General features: G+C 43.2%; 3 long non-coding RNA genes across 4 annotated transcripts; 1 reads left to right on the top strand and 2 right to left on the bottom strand.

Moving 5' to 3' along the window:
• Positions 1 to 1,113: 1,113 nt before the first annotated feature.
• LOC115576721 (uncharacterized) lies at positions 1,114 to 2,561 on the bottom strand. Its single transcript, XR_003982928.1, has 2 exons — positions 1,546 to 2,561; positions 1,114 to 1,440 (listed from the first exon to the last, which is right to left on the bottom strand). It is a non-coding gene; the product is annotated as an uncharacterized LOC115576721 (long non-coding RNA).
• A 979-nt stretch (positions 2,562 to 3,540) lies between these two features.
• Positions 3,541 to 5,298, top strand: LOC115576699 (uncharacterized). Of its 2 annotated transcripts, none has more exons than XR_003982905.1 (5): positions 3,541 to 3,695; positions 3,964 to 4,210; positions 4,627 to 4,745; positions 4,895 to 5,021; positions 5,134 to 5,298. It is a non-coding gene; the product is annotated as an uncharacterized LOC115576699 (long non-coding RNA). The 2 variants fall into 2 exon arrangements; XR_003982904.1 differs by having other exon boundaries at positions 4,490 to 4,745.
• A 409-nt stretch (positions 5,299 to 5,707) lies between these two features.
• Positions 5,708 to 7,225, bottom strand: LOC115576701 (uncharacterized). Its single transcript, XR_003982908.1, has 2 exons — positions 6,825 to 7,225; positions 5,708 to 6,307 (listed from the first exon to the last, which is right to left on the bottom strand). It is a non-coding gene; the product is annotated as an uncharacterized LOC115576701 (long non-coding RNA).
• Between the last annotated feature and the right edge of the window lie 2,085 nt (positions 7,226 to 9,310).

The following is a 9,310-nucleotide window of genomic DNA, read 5'->3' as shown; positions in this document are numbered from 1 at the left end:
TTCTGGCTCTTGTTCCAATAAAATCCACAACTATTAGTGAAATGTAAGAAAGAGAAAACATTGAGTCGTCTGCAGCTTTAATTGTAAAGAATCATTGTGAACAAAGTTGTAAATGGACAGTAAAATCTGATCAAATGTACTCGACACTCCACCTGAAACACTCTGACTTGTTTCATGTGTTTCTAATGATGAAACTAAAAGTTTGATGGTGTTGGTTAACACATGTAATTCTGTCCGTAGTGACAGAGTCAGAAACTGCACAACATCTCTTCATTTCTGTCTGATTATTCTATGAGAAGAAAACACATTTGAATGACAATCATTGTGTTTCTCTCAGTGTTTTGTGGCTGTTGAAGTCCGGCTGTATTTTCAGGACGTTTGTTGGATTTGAATCTGGTCCGTCAAACTAAACAGCTGTGAGAAAAGTCTTTCTCTGTCTGAGCCGGTTGGCTGAAGATGTTTGGAAGTCTGAGAGCCGGATGAAATACTGAAACACTTTCACACATCACAAACTAAACTAACAAACTTTCTAACGTAGTGAAACTGTGTGTGTGACAGATTGTAAGTCATTGTGTCCTTGTTGTAAATTCAGCATTAAATCTTTCAGCTGAAGTTGTTTGTCTCCTTGTAAAAAGTGTCAGTTTGTGGCAGCATGTCTGTACCAGCCTGTCTGCTTCTGTGTCTAAAGTGCTAAAGTCTTACCTGCCAACATTGATCAGCTGTTTGAACACACTGTTTACACTGATGTCACCATTTACACTCCATTTATGAAAGAAGAAACATGTTATTGATCTAAACATGTCACATGTTACAAAGACACTAAACAGGAACAATATAGGCTCCTTCTTTGTCCCCGTGGAGAAAGTCCCCAGACTCCCTTAACAAATGTGTCAGTTTAGTGAGTTGTTGAGTTGGAGACACTTTCTAAAGTGTGTGAAACTCTGTCTCTGACTCATTCTGCATTATTTGGACCTTGTTGATAATTCAGCAGATGTTCTACATGAAGAATGTTTTCCTGTGTGTCCGAGTGATGTTGGTGTTCAGCAGGAGGTGACAGATGTTGACACCGGGTCTGAGCCGCCTCTCGCTCCTTTCATTACAAACCAAGCCGCCTTTTCTACAAACTCTCCACTTTTATTCACGTCTTCCTTTAATTCATCTCAACACTTCTATTCAATACTTCACTTTCTCACAAGATCCCAGAAACACACACCAAGATTTTTCTCCTTGATGCAGTTTAAACAGAACAAATGTGTGATAACACAACTGTGACGTCAACACACACACACACACACGTGAACACATTCCAGTGTGTCCTCTTCCTCCATCTTCTTCTTCTTCGTTGGTGTCCATGCTGTCTCTCTACAGAGCACCAACAGACCCAACACATATCTGCAGGGGCAGAGCGCCCTCTGGTGGCTGCACACACACACTGCATCTCTGTGTGGAGAGTCACAAAGCCCTCTGGTTTCTATCACAGCAGCTAAATCACACAGACAAATATATTGTGTCTACAAGCACAATGTGACTGACAGCTTGACACACCTGCAGCAGGTAGCTCAGTGTGCTGGAGGACTGGCAGGAAGTTGTGACACTGTGACTTCAGTCCTGGAGTCAGTCTGAGCTTTGAACACAGCTCTTCAAATAAAAGAGGCAGAAGCTCAAAGCAGGACGTTCAGCTCTCTGATGAGCTGCTCTGGAGGTTGTGGGTTTGAATCCTGACTCTTTATAAAGCTGCTGCTCAGAAGAAGGAGTGAAAACCTCTGAGAGACTCTTTGCTCTCGTCCTCCTGTTAGCTCAGCAGGAGAAACCAGCGCTGGAAGTTTGGAGGTCGAGGGTTTGATTCCTGATTGATTTTTGAGCGTTGAGGTTTAAAACAGTGAAATGTGACAGAAACAAAGAGCATCAGTCAGATCTGTTAGCTCAGCTGATAGAAGCTGGTCAGCAGCTCTGAGGTTGTGGGTTCAAGTCTTGTTTGGGTTCAGTTATTATAACAGTGGGACTAAAAAGCTGAAAGTGCAAAGCGTCCAGAGAAGAGGTCCAGATGTGAAGTGGACCTTGTAGTACGCTGGGTTCAGTATCTGGCTGGCAGTACCATATATTTGGATGTTGAACTTGTTATATTTCACTGTATGAAGAGGAGCAGACGTGGAAAATGAAACCTCCGTGTTGTCTTCAAACTTGTTTTGGCCTTTATTGAGTGAACAGCTGACAGGAAACAGGCTGCCAGAGAGGAGGAGCGACACACAGCAAAGGGCCTGATGCCGGGACTGGAACCTGCAGCCTCTGTACATGAGACGCTCGACCAACTGAGCTAAACGGCACAGCGGTTTGTAGAACAAAGTCTAGACTTGTAAGAGTTCATCCCACTGAGTTCTATTGGGGCTCTGCTGGAGAAGCTCTGAACTTGTGGAGGTCCGAGTGTTTAGATCTCAGTCATCTGAACAATGAATGAAGGTGCATTTGTTCACCTTTTCTGTTGTTGCTCTCTGTTCCAACAACCCTCTGTGTGATTGGCTGCAGGTGTGTGTGTGTGTGTGTGTGTGTGTGTGTGTGTGTGTGTGTGTGTGTGTGTGTGTGTGTGTGTGTGTGTGTGTGTGTGTGTGTGTGAGGGACTTCAGGATGTCCAGGGAGCTGATTGGAGGTCAGAGTTTCAGGGCGGCTCCCTCCAGTTCCTGTAGTCGTCCCTGACCAGAAAGCTGCCGGCGTTTTCAACACTTTGCCACTTTATTACTGAGCCGTTGTTATTGTTGGTGGTTTCCTGAGATTCCTGGTCTTCCTGCTGAGTTGTTGTCAGTAGTTTTAACGGGGGTTTGTTCCGACCCTCATACGTGTTTCTGTGTCAGTAAGCCTCTGTGTGATTGGCTGCAGGTGTGTTTCCTGATTCCAGGTTGTCCAGGGAGCTGATCCTGTTCCACACTGCCAGCATGTTTGCTCATGTTGCAACATGTGTTTTTGAATCAGAGCATTTGAAGATAAATGATGAAGCATTACGACATTCAAATGAATCAAAGTGTTTGTAGCGTGTGGTCCGGGGTTCCAGCATTGTTCAGGTGGCAGGAGACTCTGCTCCAAGTCCAACATCTGTCCGCTTTCTCTCAGAATCACTATCAAACCATCTGGACAACTGTCCCATAACCCCCTGCTTCCATCTGTGAGAGACCTGGGGAGGGGACTCGACCCCCTCCAGTCCTGGTTTCACCTGCTGAGCTCACAGGAAGCAACAACCAAAGAGTCTGTCAGAGGTTTCCACTCCTTCTGCTGAGCAGCAGCTTCACAAAGACTCTTTTATTGGACACATCTCTTCTCTGAGCGCTTTCAAGGTTTCATCTCTCAGTGCTGGACTGCAACAGTCACCGAGTGTCCTGAGATCAAACTGTGAGCTGTAGAGAGTCTACCTGAGCTGCTGACCAGACAGGTGGACACCTTCACAGCTGACTGTGTGTTTATTGATCCTGGAGAAACTGCATGACGATAAAGCTTTGACTGACTGATTGATTGATTGATTGATTGATTGATTGAATCAGTGAATGGAGGCGTTGGAACTCAAGTTGTTCAAAGAGAATCAGACTCCCCCACAGAAATGGTACATTCCGGGGGCTGTGCAGCCAATCAGCCGCCTGTAGCCTATAAAGCTGAGCTGCTGCCACACACACAGTGTTTGGTTCCTCAGTGTGGCGTGCGTACCTGCTCAGGTGAGTGATGTCATGACTTGGTGTTGGTGACGTGATGCTACTTCAGGTTTGGACACATTCTGGGAGCTGCTGTTGGGTTCTGGATCACATGTGTTGGGCTGTTGGTCCACTGGGTCTCTATTTAATCATCATTATGGTTGACTGTCACTTCAAGTGTTGCTAAAGAGCACTTTGGTTAAATCAAAGGAGAATTTACCATCATGAGTTTCCTTTGTAAAGTCACCAGTCTGAGTCTGTTGCTCATTATTTCTGTCTGTTTGTTTTATAGGAAACCTACTGAAGCGTTTCCAAATCATCACGCTCAATCTTCAATAAAATAACTGAAGAACAGAATGTGAAATCCTGAACTTGTGATTCTAACAGATCATCTATGGTGGGTTAGTTTATCTGCAGCACCAACAGTTTGTCAGGAGAGCTGAAGTCAGCCGACATTTCTGAGAACAAACATCAGATTTCTTTGTTGAGAAAGTCGTTTCCTGACCTTTTGAGCTGACGTCAGATCAGTTCCTTCACAGGTTAGTTCCTCATGTGTTTGCATCTTCTTCCTGATGCCTCTCTATCACCTCCACATTATATATTCATGAGTTGTTGTTCACAGCAGACGTCACCTGGACAGTCCACTCTAGTTGTAAACCACGTTTGACTGCATGTGAGCTTTATTCCACAATAATACCTGCCTCAGCGTATAGGGAGTGTTGTTACTCCACAACAGGCTGAGTGCTAAATGACTTCAGAACCGGCTGACACACCATCCAGTCTGATTTAAATGGACTTTGAATGTTTCCATGTTACAGTGTGTGACTGATGAACAGGCAGGAGGATTAATGTACAGACGGACGGCAGCAGTCCAGGGACAATTCTAATAGAAATGTAGAAACAGGTGACAGAGGAGCACAACAGTTCTGGGAGTGGCTCCTCTTTGTCCTCACAGAACCTCAGATGAGCTGATTTCTTCTTGTGGTCCTGTGTGCTGGTGAACCTCTGGTCCAGCAGCTTCTTGCTGTAGTAGATCTGCCAGGCGTGCAGCTGCACAGCGATCACCATCAGCAGGTACGTGGGACACCAGGCTCAGCTGGCTGACTGTCACCTGACAATGAAAAGACAACAGCCACAACAAGTAGAAGATCAACAGTTTGAAGGTTTGTGTCAGTTTCTACAGCCTGTAGTGTTTCTGTCTGATTGTGTCTGCATGTGATTAGTTTCAGACGTTCAGCAGAAACACAGCCCTGCACGATGAGAAGAGGGGCGGACCCCGGGACCAGAACTTTAGAACCAGCTGCCGTCCAGCTGACGAGCCTGAAGGACTCGCTGGTGAAAAGGTAGCAGGTGAGAACAGACGAGGCGTTTGAAGACCGTCCTGTAATGAGGAACTAACTTTGTTATCTGTCAGATTCTTGTTGCTAACAGGAAACTTTCACTTTGTTTCTTCTTCTTCCAGGTGCGTCAGATCCTGAGAGGGAACTCACCGTGATGTCTTTGACACCAAATAACTTCCACACACATTCAAACAAAACTAACATTTAAACACGCTTTAAAAATGTAGAATATGTCTAGAAGATGACACAGCAGCCTTTCACAATAAGATGTAGTTCAGCTGTTTGAACCCCTCGTCTTCTACATGAACTGACCAAGATGAAAGAACACCTGTTTTCTTTGTTCAGTATGTCGAATATTAATGCATTTCCAAGTATAAATAAACATATTGAAAGTTACTTTAAATTCTTTGCTACAAAGAAAACAGGTTTTTCTTCATCTTGGTCAGTTCATGTAGAAGACGAGCGGTTCAAACAGCTGAACTACATCTTATTGTGAAAGGCTGCTGTGTTATCTTCTAGACATATTCTACATTTTTAAAGTGTTTGTTAGTTTAATGTGTGTGGAAGTTATTTGGTCCTTGTAACATCAAAATGTTAACAGGAAACCTTTATTGTGACATTTTATTTACTCTTCCTGTGTGTAAATGTTTGTCTCAGATTAAATATTGAGGAGTTTTTCACAGACAGTAAACTTCATTTGACTGCATGTTCTTTGTCAGCTGTGACCTTTATTTCACTTTGTCATAAACAATTAACACATCAACTTTTAAATGCTACAATATTTCAGGATCAAATTAGAAATGAAGCTAATTTTTCTCACGTTTCCATGAAATGCTTCAGACAAAAACAAACTGCACATTTCAACATTGTGGCTCAATAACAACTGAATCAAACATGGTGTTTTTATTTCATGATATAAGACAGGTGCTAGCACTGGATGCTAAAGCTAAGCACAAACACTCCTACATTCATCTGCATTTCACTCTCATGACACATTCATTTATAAAAGGGAGCAACAAGTGAAAAGTAGTTTTCTAGGTTACAACATGAGCATCTGAAACTGTGATGAGCATCTACAAACAATTGTAATGTGCAGATGAACTAACAATGGCTAAAGCTGTTAGCTGCAGACCTGCCAGGCAGCTGGATCTGATGTTTCTCAGAGTCTGACTTCCCTCTGAGGGATCAGACTGTAACAGCAAAAAGAACGGACCTCATCTGGTCCTGTGAAGCCACCCGGTTCTGGAAGTCTGTGCCCGTCGCTCTCGGACCCGCTCCAGAAGCCATAGTGGGAATCTGAAAGCAGAACAGGACCAGTTAACACAAGTGTTACATGTCCAGTCATAAAGCAGCAGCAGCAGGAACACGAGTTCAGACAAACAGCTGGTTGATTCAGTTCACAGAGAAATAAGTGAAGAGGTTCAACATGTCAGTGAAATGTAGATTTCTGGGATCAGAATAATTATTTCTAACAGCAGCACAAACTCCATCCTCACAAAGCACGTAGTGATGAATCAACTGTCCAATCAGAAGCTTCCAGTCGTCTCTTCTCTACTGATGTGTGTGTTAGTTTAGTTTCTTTGTGTTTAAATCAGATGTAGCAGCAGAGTGTTGTTAGGGTGGAGCACATGTTAACACTTTTCATTTCAAACAGCAGAGTGGAACTATAAAGCAGCAGAATATGGTTCCTAACAAAGTCCTGGAGTCAATCAAACCTGCTTTATTTCCTCACTGGCTGTTTGAGATTCTGACACAAAGAGTTTAATGTGTCCCTGAGTAAATGCAGACTGGCTGCACAGCTGCACTCACTTACTTTCAATCAGTGCTCATTAGCTAGCGTTGCTAAGCTAGCAGGGAACAGGCTCGTCAGATGTCTTGATTTGAAGCGTTCTTGCCGCTCAGTTTAACATGATGTGAGTCCAAATGTGCAGTAAAAGCTTCATTTCACTCCGAGTGCATCATTCTTCACTGAAACGGTTTGTTGACGGCACAAGACAGCTGAGCTAACAAGCTAATGCTAGCTAGCTGTCAGTTAGCTCCCGGACAGCAGTGTTAGCTGGTTACTGTCGCTGGATCCAGACAGCCGGTGAAAACATGAAGCACTGACTTTATTTATCTGCTGCTCACACGAAGCGTTTAACCGTCAGCATGTTGGCGGACACACACAGAGCTGCTAGCTGAGCGGCTCCAGACGAGACACACCGGAAGTGTGACGTCTCGACCTCTGATTGGGCAAACGGACTCGACTCGATTCAAAGGAGCTTTATTGACTAAACAAGCATTGACAGACAGGCAGCGTGATGTTAGAGTGTAAATGCAGCAGAGCAGATTATTTTCACACAAAGCGTTTTAATGTGAGGAAAGTCTCAGTAGCTGCAGGTTTGACGTTTTATTTAAAGTATTTTTTTTTACCTTTATGTTACTTTGTTAATAGATTAATTGAAGATGTGAGAGGAAACAGAGGGAGTGACACACAAAATGAGGCCTCACGCTGGGAGTTGAACCCAGGTCCACTGCAGCAAGGGCAAAGCCTCTGTATACATACACCTGCTCTACCAACTGAGCTAACAGAAGTCACTTATGTCATGACATCAGGTCACTTTGTGTCACTTATCACCAAAACAGTTTATTTTGGTTCTAACCAGGCTTCAAAATATTAATTAGAAACTGTGGTTGTGTTTGATTGGATAAAGTTCATTGATGCAGTCGACAAAGTTGGGAAAAAAAAGTGTAATAATAATGAAAATCAAGGCAAATGTTTCTATTTAAACATTTAATGGTGTACACCATTGTCCAAAGTACAGCAAAAAAAGTAGAGCAAAAAAACAAACACAAAATTGCACATCCACAGTTATACACAGAAATAAAGCACAAACTAAAGTTGAGCTTGACACACCTGCAGCAGGTAGCTCAGTGTGCTGGAGGTGCGACCCTTGACTGTGTTCGAGTTTTGAAAACCGCTCTTCAAATAAAAGATCCAGACTCTTGATGAAGCTGCTGCTCAGCAGAAGGAGTGAAAACCTCTGAGAGACTCTTTGTTCTTGTCCTCCTGTTAGCTCAGCAGGAGAAACCAGGGCTGGAAGTTTGGAGGTTGTGGGTTTAAATCTTGATTGATTTTTTTGAGTGTTGAGGTTCAAACGAGTCAAATCTGACAGAAACAAAGTAAATTAGTCAGATCCAGTAGCTCAGGCTGATAGAAGCCTCATCAGTTCTGAGGTTGCAGGTTCAATCCCTGGGCAGTTCAGGTGAAAAGGGACAAACTTATTCAGGCCCACATCTGTTTGTTAAGAATAACAGTGGCGGAAATACCCACAATCCTTTGCTGCGGTCAATAAAGAGCTGTCACACAGTTAAAGTAGTCAGTTTAACTTCAGCAAACCTGTTTCTTCAACACCTATGAATGTATTGATTTGAAAATCCGACACACTATCACTGAAATGTTTCTCCTCTGCTAAAGAAGCTGAATATAAAATTCTACTTGTATCATCATCATGTTGTCTCTGTCAGTGTGCTGGTGGAAAGTAATTGAATACTTTTACTACAATTAGTCATAAAATGAATTCCTGTATTTTTAAAATCTTCTAATATGTGTCCAGGTGAAATTGCAAATACTTAATATTGTTTTCATGCTGTATTAAAGGAACCAGAACACATGAAGTGACATGTAGTGTGTTGATTTGAGATGTGGACCTCCAGAACCTCGACAGATTGTCCCGACACATTTTAGATGCTTCCTGTGGTCGTTAACAATCAGTTACAACAATCTGAGAACGTTTTTTTTACGACAGCAGGACAAACACGAACACCAACATATTACAATCACATCAACATCAAGGAGGCGAAGAGGGAGCGACAACCCCCAGACTCCCTTATGAAATCTCTCCATTTAGTGAGTTTTTGAGTCAGGAGACACTTTCTAACCTCCTGAAACGCTGTTTGTGACTGATTCTTCATTATTTGGACCTTCTTGTAAATTCGGCATGTGTTAGCTGGTTGTGGGTCGTGCTGCAGCCCCCTCAGTCTAACAGGAAGACTCCCAGTCAGTCACACGCCTCTCTGGCTGTTTCCTCCTCACACTTTACTTTCACTTTCTCTGACAGAAGTGTCGCAGATAGTTTTCTCCGTCTGAACCTCCAGCTGAAGGTAATGTAATGAATCTGACATGTTCGACTCGCTAACACAAGCTCTACTTTTCATTGTTACACCGGAAACAGCACAAAAACTGAAGCTCGGTTGTTTATTTCTCGACGAACTCGTTTAAGTTTAAACTCGGGACGACGGAGGAGAAACAACTGCCGA

Source organism: Sparus aurata, chromosome 24, assembly GCF_900880675.1.
Source record: "Sparus aurata chromosome 24, fSpaAur1.1, whole genome shotgun sequence".
In the NCBI taxonomy this organism is placed as follows: domain Eukaryota; kingdom Metazoa; phylum Chordata; class Actinopteri; order Spariformes; family Sparidae; genus Sparus; species Sparus aurata.
Note: the sequence above shows the minus strand (reverse complement) of the source record. Positions and strands in the feature narration are given on the sequence as shown.